Source organism: Scyliorhinus canicula, chromosome 5 (genome assembly GCF_902713615.1).
Source record: "Scyliorhinus canicula chromosome 5, sScyCan1.1, whole genome shotgun sequence".
Classification (NCBI taxonomy): domain Eukaryota; kingdom Metazoa; phylum Chordata; class Chondrichthyes; order Carcharhiniformes; family Scyliorhinidae; genus Scyliorhinus; species Scyliorhinus canicula.
The window spans coordinates 72,615,409-72,627,448 of record NC_052150.1 but is presented as its reverse complement, the minus strand read 5'-3'; the positions used below and the strand labels follow the sequence as shown (position 1 = coordinate 72,627,448).

Below are 12,040 nucleotides of genomic sequence, written 5' to 3'. Positions count from 1 at the left end.
ATCCTTGTGTATTTTGAACTCTGATCAGAGCCCATCATGATTTTGCACACTTCTAAACAAATCTCCTCTTAAACCTCTACATAAAAACACAAGAAATAAAAGCAAGACATGGCCATTTGACCTGTCGAGCCTGCTCTGCCATTCAATAAGATAAGGCTGATCTGCCTGTGGCTTTAACTTTGATTGGCTTCCCTTAACCTATCAAAAATGTAGATTTCCCTTGTAGATCAAAAATCTAACACAGAACAAACAAAGGCACAGAACAGGAACTGGCCCTTTGGCCCTCCACGCTTGTGCCGATTATGATGCCCTAACTAAAAAGAAAACCTACTTTATATTTCTATTTCCTCCCTATTCATGTATCCATCCAGATGCCTCTTAAACATTGCTACTGTGCCTGCTTCCACCATCCTCTGGCAGCGCGTTCCAGGAACCCACTAATCTCTGTGTGAAAAACATATCCCGTACATCTCCCTTTAACTTTCCCCTTCTTACCTTGAACCTGTGCCCCCTTGTAATTGACACTGCCACTCTTGGAAAAAGCCTCTTACTATCCACCCAGTCTATGCTTCTCATAATTTTGTAGACTTCTGCCTTTCCAGTGAAAACAATCCTAGTTTATTCAACCACTCCTCAAGGCCAAAACCTTTGAGACCAGGCAACATCCTGCTGATAATGTGGTGACCAGAACTGCACACAATACTCCAAATGCAGCCTAGCCAAGGTTTTACATTGCTGCAACATGATTTCCCAACTCCTGTACTCAATGATTTCTGTTCCGGTTCCCACCCCCCTGCCACGCTAGTTTAAACCCTCCCGAACAGCACTCGCAAACCATCCCCTCAGGATATTGGTTCCCCTCCAGTTCTGGCGCAACCCGTCCTTCTTATACAGGTCCCACCTTCCCCAGAAGACATCCCAGTGATGGCAAAACTAAAGCCCTCCCTCCTACATCAGCTTTTTAGCCACGTGTTCAGCCTTGAATATATTCAGACCAGCCTCCCAATGCTCTCTGGGTACAGAATTCCAAAGATTAACAATCCTCTGAGAAAAGCTTCCTCCTCACCTCTGTCTTAAATGGGAGACCTCTTATTTTTAAATTGTGCTCCCTAGCTCCAGATTCTCTGATGAGGGAAAACATCCTCTCAGCTTCTACCCTGTCAAGAATCTTTAGAAGGACTCCAGAAAGTAAAAACTCTGCAAGGGGCAAGTGAGGACAGCAACTCGAGTGATGGAATCACAATGACTACAAAACTGCTCCTCTGTCTCCTGCGGGTTGTTGGGAGGTCTTGAGTACTCTCCCAACATTGTGATTTCATTCTTCTAACTCCTGAGCGCCACGTTTCAACAAGATCATCTCTCATTCTCCTAAAGTCCAATGAATTATAGGCCCAACCTGCTCAACCTTTCCTGATAAGACAATCTCTTCACCCCACCAATCAACCAAGTGAATCTTCCCTGAACTGCTTTCAATGCAAGTATATCTCTCTTTAAATAAGGAGATCAAAACTGTACAAAATACTCCAGGTGGAGTCCCACCAATACCGTGTACAAAATGGTAACAAGATAACCTTACTTTTTGTTTAATAAATTTAGTGTACCCAATTCATTTTTTCCAATTAAAGGGCAATTTAGCGTGGCCAATCCACCTTTGGGTTGTGGGGGTGAAACCCACGCAAACACGGGGAGAATGTGCAAACTCCACACGGACAGTGACCCAGAGCCGGGATCGAACCTGGGACCTCGGCGCCATGAGGCTACAGGGCTAACCCACTGTGCCACCGTGCTGCTTGACGATAACCGTACTAATTTACTCCATCCCCCTTCCATAAAAAATCAACATCCATTTACCTTCCTAATTATTTGCATCATCCTCAAGCAAATGTTTTGTGATTCAGAGTATCCAATCAAGTCAGGAGGAAACGTATGGGGCTCTGACTGAGGGATAGGCAAGGCAGGGGTAGGAGTGGGAGCGATTTGAGCAGAGTCCTCATTTCCACATACCCTTCCTCCATCTTCCCTCTTATATCTGATCTGCACTTATGTGATAGCCTTCTGTGGCATGTCACTTGCTTTTTCTGCCTTGATGAGATAACTGAATGTTTCCCGACATGATACATACAGGAGCGAGGGACCAAATGCTTACTTGTTTCCAGAGGCAGGTTTCTTCCTTCTATCCACTGGGAACAAAATGTCTCTGCGGGCCCTTATAATCCAGAGAATGATCTTTAGCAATGCCTCAGATCTGATGGCAGCCTTGGATCAATGTGATTCCATCACTTGAGTTGTGGTCCTCACTTGCCTCTTGCAGAGCTTTACTTTCTGGAGTCCTTTTAAATGTCGTGGTAAGACCATGATCATGCCAACCCATTCTGATTTATTGTGAGACTTAGAAATATAATGCTAATGCTATAGCCCAGGTAAGAGCCATGGCAAAACCCATTCAATAAAATTAAAAGCAAAATACTGCTGATGCTGGAAATCTGAAAAACAAAATGCTGGAAAAACCCAGCAGGTCTGGCAGCATCTGTGGAGAGAGAAGGAGACTTTAACTCGGTTTTGTTTTTGTTTGAACCGAGCGGCTTGCTAGCCCAGTGCAAAAGTCACTTAACGGAAGGCAGTGGCATTGTGGTATTGTAGCTGGACTAATAATCCAGAGTCATGCTCTGGAGCCCGGGTTCAAATCCCAATTTGGTAAATGGTGAAAGTTGAATTCAACAAAAAAAAACTGGAATTAAAAGTGTTGTAATCCACGGGAGGCAGGAGTTCCGTCACCACACCAATATTTATTTACAATAACGATATTACAGGAGCAGCTACAAACAGTGCTGCTAGCAGTCCAGTCAACTTAAGACTGGCTCACAAAGCCTACACAGGTGATTATATGGGCCCTCTCAATGAGCTATCATTGAGGGAGCTCATACTCCAATTGGCCAACCAATAAAGCCAATTGGAGTTCATTACACCCCTCCTCCCCCAAGGTCCGAGGAATTCCTGCCAGCTGGCATTCCTCTGAGCTTCTTCCTGCACCTCATGTCTGGGTCTGTCACCTCTGTGTCGTCCGCCGGGTCGTTCTCCGAAGTGGGCGGGGTGTACCTTATAGGTGCCCGTCTTTTCCTTGACGACCTCCTTGGAAGTTGTTCTTCCTCCTCCTTGGGGAGAGGTGTCGCGGCGGCCTCGTCGAGCGTGTCCATCTCCGACTCTGACGACTGGATGCCGGGGTCTGGAGAAATTGCTTGGGGCTGGGGTGTGGGTATCCTTTCCATCTGGGCTATCCCAGCTCGAGGCGGTCCTACTTCGCCTGCCTCCAGGTGTGGTTCCGCTGCCCTGATTTGGTCTATGTGTTTCTTCAGCACCTTACCTCCTATTGAAACCTCATAGGATATGGGCCCTGTTTGGGACTCTACCGTGCCTTTGACCCACGTTGGTCCATTCCCATAATTCCTGACCCAAACCGGTGCCCCCACCTGGAAATGTCTCTGCTGCCGACTATTATCATGTCCCCTGCGTTGGGCCTCCTGTTGTTTCTCCACTTTCCCCGTTAAATTTGGGAAAAGGAGACTCAGCCTCGTTCGCAGCCGCCTTCCCATTAAACTCGGTCCGGAGCCCTCTACTATAGTCAACGGTAATCTGAGCAATTGTTTCTCATATTCCACGGGTACATGAGTCGTGCCTAGAACTTCCAGGGGTTCCCCCGTGTAGGTTTTAAGTTTCGTCAATGTTTTTGTTAGGGTTAGTGGCTGGAGTCCATCTTTGATTTTTCAAAATGCTGCCACTCCCATTACTGATACAGCCGCACCCATGTCTATTTCCATTATTGTCGGCCACCCATTCACCCGTGGGGTAATCCTAATGGGTTCTGCTTTCTTCGTTGCAATATTGTATAATTGTTCCCCTTCGGAGGAGGATGGGGCGTCTAGGTTGTGTACTTCCCTGCGTCCCCACCTGCTATTCTTCTTTTGCCACCTCCTTCTAGGGTTTCTGTCGCTGTTACCCCACTCTGTCGGGTGCCAGAAACGGTCCTTCTCTGTTGGGGGAGCCTCAGCCGGGACTTCCCTCTGTCTCCAGTTAGTCCTGGCAGACTTGGGGGCAGTTCTGGGGTTTTCCTTTTTCCCTCTATTCCTCAGATTTTTCCTGAGAGCGGCTCTGGTAGCAGGACCCGTTGTGGTAGTCCCTCTCACAGATATCTACCTCCATTGGCGTGCCCTGTAGTTCCTGCACCCCACTTGCTGCCTTTTCTAGGGACAGTGCGAGCTGTAATGCCTGCCTGCAGTCTAGCTCCGTTTCCGCCAACAGACGTTTCTGTATTGTGAGGTTGTTTATACCACACATGAACCGGTCCCGAAGCATTTCATTTAGCATCGGGCCGAACTCACATATTTCCGCCAGCCTTCTCAGGTGGGTCAAGAAATTTGTGACTGACTCCCTGTCTTCCCGCTTCGCTGTGTAGAATCTGTACCTACGCAAAATGAGGGGTGGTTTTGGGTCGTAGTGCTCTTTTACCAATTCCGTTACTTCTTGGAAAGTTTTCGTGTCCGGCGCATCGGGATAAGTCAGACCACGTATAATGGCGAAAGCTGAGGGTCCGCACGCCGACAGCAGGATAAGCCGTCTCCTTTCGTCCGTCAGTATATCATTTGCCCGGAAGAAGTAACACATTCTCTCCACATACTGAGACCAGTCCTCAATAGCTGGGCCGAATGCCTCTAACCTCCCAAAAAACGGCATTTTTAAAATGGCAAGGTTTACCCTCCGAGTGCGGCAGCTGGTCTCCGCAAAATTCTTAGTTTACCTCGTCGCCACTGTTGTAATCCACGGGAGGCAGGAGTTCCGTCACCACGCCAATATTTATTTACAATAATGATATTACAGGAGCAGCTACAAACAGTGCTGCTAGCAGTCCAGTCAACTTAAGACTGGCTCACAAAGCCTACACATGTGATTATATGGGCCCCCTCAATGACCTATCATTGAGGGAGCTCATACTCCAATTGGCCAACCAATAAAGCCAATTGGAGTTCATTACAAAAAAGTCTAAAGATTGTTGATTGTTGTAAAGACCCATCTGGTTCACTAATGCCTGGAAGGAAGTCTGTCTTCCTTACCTGGTGGCCTACATGTGTCTCCAGATCCACAGTGATGTGGTTGACTCCAAAATGTCCTCTGAGATGGGCAATAAATACTGGCCCAGCCAGCGACATCCGCATCCCATTAACAAACAAAAAAAAGAGCCATTGCTGTGGGTCTGGAGTCACATGTAGGCCATGTAAGGATGGCATATTTTCTTCCCTAAAGGACAGTAGTGACCAGATTGATTTTTGCAACAATTGGTAATCATTTTCATGGTCGTTTGATTGTTTTTGTTGTTTACTGAAAATGTGAATACAAATGCTAATGTAAAATATTGTACCAACGCATAACTAGATGTTATCAATAGAATAAAAATCTCACGCAATTAATGAGGCATAGGGCGAAATTCTCCCAAAACGGGAGAAATCGTCAAACTGCCGTAAAACCCGGGCGGGTTTTACGGCATCGCGCCCCTTCCCGACGGGGGACCGATTCTGGTCCCCCGTCGGGGCTAGCAGCCCGACGTCGGAGGCTCCGACAAGTCGGGCTTAACGAAAATCGTTAAGCCCGCTTGTCGGACTTAGCGCCGGCTGACGCGTCATATGACGTCAGCCGCGCATGCGCAGGTGGGAAGACTCCACCCGCGCATGCGCGGGTGACGTCATCGCGTTTTTGCGCGAAACCCGCGCATGCGCGGTCCGGGTTGCCCCTCAGCCGCCCCGCGTATTGATACTGCGGGGCGGCGGAAGGACAAATAGTGCGCGGGCATCGGGCCCGCTGCCCGCGATCGGTGGGCACCGATCGCGGGCCCATGGCACCCTTGGCACGGCCGTGGTACTGCCGTGCCAATCGGTGCCATGGTTATTTTTTTCCAGGTGGTCACGACGTTTTTACGAATGGCAGGACCAGGTGTGTTTGCCATTCGTAAAAAGGTCGTAAAGGGCTGGGAACTCGGCCCTTCTAACAGCTGTGAATCGCTGCCGGCCGTAAAAAAAACGGCGGCAGCGATTCGTGTCGGGATTTCGGCGGGGGGGGGGGGAGAATAGCGGGAGGGCGTCAAAAAAGTCGGGAAGGCCCTCCCGCTATTCTCCCACCCGTCGTGGGGGGGGAGAATTTCGCCCAATGTGTTTCTGCCGCTATGAAGAGAATTGAAGATAAAGTGGGCAAGTAGGATTGAGAACAATTAGGAACGGACAAGCTTGTTCAGTTTAGTGGACTTTTCCTGTTCTTATGTAATTGTAAGCAAATCAAATCAATAGACGAACAGGGCAGAGACAGGGAGTCTTTTTTTTTGCTTCCTGGAGTAATGTGATGGAGCAGATTGCCCACCTGTTTTCCACCAAAATCATGGTGCGAAGAAAGTCATGAAAGAAATGTTGCTCCGTGAGGCATAAGGAAACTTTAAAGGGACGATTTTCAGCCCATGTTTGCCATCTGACAGAATGACGATGCAGATGGAGAATCTGGAGAGAATCGGGAAACGTGATTCTCTCCGGAGAGATCCTTGGCGGGATTCTCCTCCCCGCCACGCCACATTTCTGCCTCAACCCGTCGGCAGGATTCTCTGTTACACCAGCCGGTCAATGGGGTTTCCCATTGTGGGGCAGCCCCACGCCATCGGAAAACCCCCGAGCGCCGACAAAACGGAGCAGCCCGCCGGCGTGGAATCCCGCCCCCTGTCTCACAATTTGCCACACCCCTCGCAGGTGATGTAACAATGTTCATACCCACAAAGGGTGAGAACCTCATTTTAAAATATTTAAATATTGGGCATGATTCTCTGATCCTGAGATGAAGTGTTGACGCCGTCGTAAACGCCGTCGCGTTTTACAACGGCGTCAACAGGCCCCGAGGATCAGCGATCCTCCGTCTCACAGAGGGCCAGCATGGCACTGGAACTCCAGCTGCCGATACTGGCATCAAATGGGCGCCGTGGGTCTGTGCATGTGCGCTATGACCGGCCCAAATTCATGCATATGTGTTACGACCACCGCACACGCGTGCATGCGCGCTAGTTGCCTTCTCTGCACAGGCCCGGCGTAACATGGCGAAGAGCTACAGGGGCCCGGCGCAAAGGAAAAGCCAGGAGAAGCCAGCCCGCAGATTGGTAGGCCCCGATCGTGTACCAGACCATGGTGGAGGCCCCTCCCGGGGTCGGATAACCCCCCCCCCCCCCAACCAGGCCACCCCCCTCAGGATGAATGGCGAGGTCCTGCCGGGTAGGACCACACGTGAACGGCGCCGGCGGGACTCGGCCTATCTCGGTGGCCACCTGGCCCATTGCATGTGGAGAATCGCCGGAGACGGCCCCCAACCGGCGCCGCACCGACTGCGCCGGTACCGATTCTCCAGCCTCCGGAAATTTGGTGGACCGGCGTCGGAGCGGCATCACGTGAATCACGCCCCCCCCCCCCCCGCCCCCACCCCCGGTGATTCTCCCTCCGACCCTCATCATTAGCCAGCCCTCTTGCCACATGATCCCCCCCCCCCCCCCCCGAATATTCAAACATCATGTCGGCGAGTATTACAACACCGGAGGGTGGGGGGGATGAGGGAATCCCAGTGATTGTGGAGGGCAGGGCGGATGGGGTTGAGTTGGATGCCCTTTAGAGATATGGGCCTGACCTCTGTGGAGCCGGCCTTGCTGACTCTCTATCAGGTCCTGCCCCGCCAGCCTAAGGGTGAAAACTCAGCTCATTCATTTTTTTTTTCTGCTGAGAGACTCAAGATCAGGAAAGAAAACTAGCTTGCGTAGTTTGAGAGCTCCATGCCAGTTTTCAGTCAGAGCCTGAGATGGAAAAAAAATGGGAAGATTTTGCCCCAGGTTTTTTTGTTTTCTGCCCACTCCCCCCCCCCCCCCCCCCCTCCCTCCACGATAAACCGCCTGCACTCTCCAAGCTTAAGTTAGGCAGCACGGTAGCATGGTGGTTAGCATAAATGCTTCACAGCTCCAGGGTCCCAGGTTCGATTCCCGGCTGGGTCACTGTCTGTGCGGAGTCTGCACGTCCTCCCCGTGTGTGCGTGGGTTTCCTCCGGGTGCTCCGGTTTCCTCCCACAGTCCAAAGATGTGCGGGTTAGGTGGATTGGCCATGCTAAATTGCCCGTAGTGTCCTAAAAAGTAAGGTTAGGTGGGGGTTGTTGGGTTACGGGTATAGGGTGGATACGTGGGTTTGTGTAGGGTGATCATTGCTCGGCACAACATCGAGGGCCGAAGGGCCTGTTCTGTGCTGTACTGTTCTATGTTCTATGTTTAAGTATGTTCATGTTTCAGGAAAGTATAAGTAAATAATTCTGAAGGAATATGTTGTTAATAACTAGAGATTTATCATACCAATCAAAACAAAACCTTGAATTGAAGCATTATCCTAATGCAATTTTGCTCTGCCATTGTAATTAAGAACTCAACATTTTCAATTTCTGAGTATTGGCTTTTTATTATGTTCAAAATGCACAATAGTGTGGTAATTCAAGTTCAAAACATTATTGTTTAAATTGTTCATTCAAATATTGAAAGAAATAGATTTGGGTTTGTGATCTGTTATTTGTGATGCAGCCATTTTCCGAAGTGGAACAGTATGAATTATGTAATGCCTGCAAACTTCAAAAACATTTTTCTTGTGTAAGATGAGAATGACAGCTCAAGAATTTCAACATAACAGGGATGAAACAGTTCAGTGGACCTTTGCTTTTATGCAAGACAGCTGAATGTTTATTATCTGTGTCTTGTGCTGAGAACATGGCTGATGGGAAATGCTGGGTTATTCTAAATCCCAGAATCAAAACTTAAAAAAAACAGCCTTCAACTCTATTTTTAAATTTGATGTAATGTGAAGAAGATTTAAAATACAGAGAATGATGCCCCAGATGTTTTGTGATGATTTTAAGTAAATATTTATTAAATGATTAAATAGACAACAATAATGTCAACTAGAAGAACACTTAACTAAAACAATGGCTGCAGACAGAATCACTAATTTATTCAGTTCCAAATACCTTTATTTCACTAGCTTCGGAGATAATTCTCCCCAAACCACCACAAAAAATCCAATAAGAGTTACCACATCAGGCTCTTTGGGGTCGCTTCTGAGGTAGAACAAACTAACTGGGTTTTCAAAACAGACTTTCTTGACCAACACGGCTTTCTGGGAGTTAAAACAGTTTATTCCTGCTGTTGGTTGAGATCTTAAACAGCTACCCTTGCATAGGTTGAATGTCTCCAATATAAATTTTTCCATTTGCATCTCTCGTCTCAACTAACCTCTTCAGAAGTCAAACTCAATTACCTCTATTTCTTAGTCTACCTTAACTAACAAACTAGTTAACTAAGTTAACTACAAAGTTTGCACTTTGTCTTCTCCTTTGAACCCCTAATACCTTATTCAAACCCTCATGTGGTCATCTCGCTTCCCCTTAAATCCATCTATGTCTCAACAGCCCGCATTCACTCACCGGGTAAAAACATTTCTCCTACATGTCCCATTGGATTGTAGGACGAGGGACCATAAATACAAACATCTCTATATCTGCATATCACCTCATTCATAATAATAAAGAACCCTGAGGTTACCTTTCGGTTTCCTCTTTACTACAGGCCAAAGAGCCTGTTCAATCTTTCCTGATGGATACAACCTCTCCTTTCATTCTAGCAAGTGGTTTGGTACGGCCTCTATTATCTTTATTACCTTTTTATAACGTGGAAACCATAGCTGTTCACTATTTGTCAAGTGACCTAACCAAGGTTCTTTGCAAATGTAACATTATTTCTTTATTTTTCAATTTTATCTCTCTAGAAATGAACTCTAGTCCTTTGTTTGCATTTTTATAGCTTTGTGAACCTGCAGTGCTACTTTTAGTGATTCGTGTTTCTGTATTGCCAAATACCCGTTGCTCTACCTAGCTTAAACATTTATTTTCCAAGCAGCATGTGACCTCCTTATTCCTTGTTCTTCCAACCACACTTTGAATTTCCTTGCGAATTGCAGGCCCATCCTGGAAGTTTATTACTGTTTCTTTTATTTTGACACATTCCTTTCTGCATTCACTGCACCTCCCCAATTCAGAATCCATAAGTTTGATTCTCTCCAAGTTTGAAAAGTTTTTTTCAGTTTTCTTTCGCTTTTTATCCTCTTTCAATGTCACGTCCATCATGTTAATCTCTCTGGCAAATATTTCTGTCATTTTGCTATGATTATCTTTTACTCGATTATAGAATTTACAGTGCAGAAGGAGGCCATTCAGCCCATCGAGTCTGCACCGGCCCTTGGAAAGAGCACCCTACTTAATCCCCATGCCTCCACTGTATCCCCTTTATCTCTGTAACCCAGTAACCCCACCTAACCTTTTTGGACACTAAGGGCAATTTAGAATGGCTAATCCACCTAAACTGCACATCTTTGGACTGTGGGAGGAAACCGGATCACCCGGAGGAAACCCACACACACACAGGGAGAACGTACTGACTCCACACAGACAGTGACCCAAGCCGGGAATCGAACCTGGGAGCCTGGAGCTGTGAAGCAACTGTGCTTTAGGTCTGGTGACCTCTCCACTATCTTTCCTCTTAGGCCTCTTCTCCGAAACCTCGATCGCTCCATTCACACTCCTCCCTCCCCAGCTTTCCCTATCCTCCTCTTCCTGGAATACCCTGAATTTGCCTGGAACTCCGGTGCCTGAAATTAGTCTCAGGCTGCCTCCTGCATTTCTCCATCTATCCAATGCAGCGCTTTTGCTGCAGAGACTGGATTGCTGCCGGTTAATCAGATTGGTCAGCAACTCTCTAAGGTGGGCTTCCTCACGTGTGAGGGGTGGAGGCCCCGCCTACAGATACTTATTCGAGTGTGAAATGTCTGCGGGACACTCAAAAGTCAATGAAGAAGCGAGACCCTACCATCTGAAAACATTCAGGCCCACGTCCCATCGTCCATCATCTCATTCTTACTGACTATATTGGTTCCTAATGTCTTAGTGCTTACCATTTAAATGTCTCATGCTTTTATTTAATGCCAGTCATAGCCACAACCATGTCTATCCCTAGCCTCCTATCTTTATCCTTGCAAACTCTATGGTCTTCTTACTGTGGCGTCTTGTGCACCACAACTCTGTCTGCCCCATTCATGAACTCTATTAATGGTCGCCAAGGCTTCAGTTACCTCGATCAGAAATGCCATCCCTAAACTCTTCTGCTTCTGCAGCTTCCATTCCTTTAAGACAACTTTAAAATCTATCTCTTTGATCAATCATTTTGTCACCAGTCATTATCTCTCCTTGAGCTTAGCATCCATTTTCTCTATACCTTTTTGAAGTAACTTTGGAAGACTTCCTATGTTAAAAGTGTAATACAAAGACAAGGGGCGGGATTATCTCAGCCCAGGGCTGAGAATCTCCGCAGAGCGGCGATTTAACGCTATTGGCGCCAGTGTGGTTGGCGTGGCGCCAGTCGGAGGCCGCTCTACGCGGTCAGCCTACCGATTCTTGGCCTGGGATGGGCCAAGCGGCTGTAGTAAAAACACCGAGTCCTGCCGGTGCCGTCCACACCTGCTCTCAGTGTGGAAGGGTCGGGGGATGGCCTGTGGGGGGGGTCCGACCCCGGGGGGGGGGGGCTCCGATGTGGCCTTGCCTACGATCGGGGCTCACTGATCGGCGTGCCGGCCCCTCTGACTGGCGGCCTCCTTTCTTCCGTGCTGGCCCCTGTAGTCCTGCGCCATGTTGCGTCAGGGCCAGCGCGTTGAAGGAAGCCACTGCGCATACGTGCGTTGGCGCCGGTGCCACTGCGCATGCGTGGATCGTACGGCACCCAGTTCACGCTGGGTTCAGCACATGGAGCGGCGTGAACTGCTCCAGTGGTGTGCTGGCCCCCTGTAGGGACCAGAATTGCTGACGCGACGGCATTTCCGACGGTGTCAACACTTAGCCTCCGGATCGCAGAATCCCACCCAAGTTCTTATTGGGAGAAATTATCTGAACCATACAG

The 12,040-nt window shown here is 48.2% G+C and overlaps 1 protein-coding gene across 1 annotated transcript in view; it reads left to right on the top strand.

The window, feature by feature from the left end:
- The window catches only part of c5h5orf49 (chromosome 5 C5orf49 homolog), a 48,811-nt gene that overhangs the window by 11,103 nt on the left and 25,668 nt on the right, over positions 1 to 12,040 (top strand). The window lies entirely within an intron of this gene.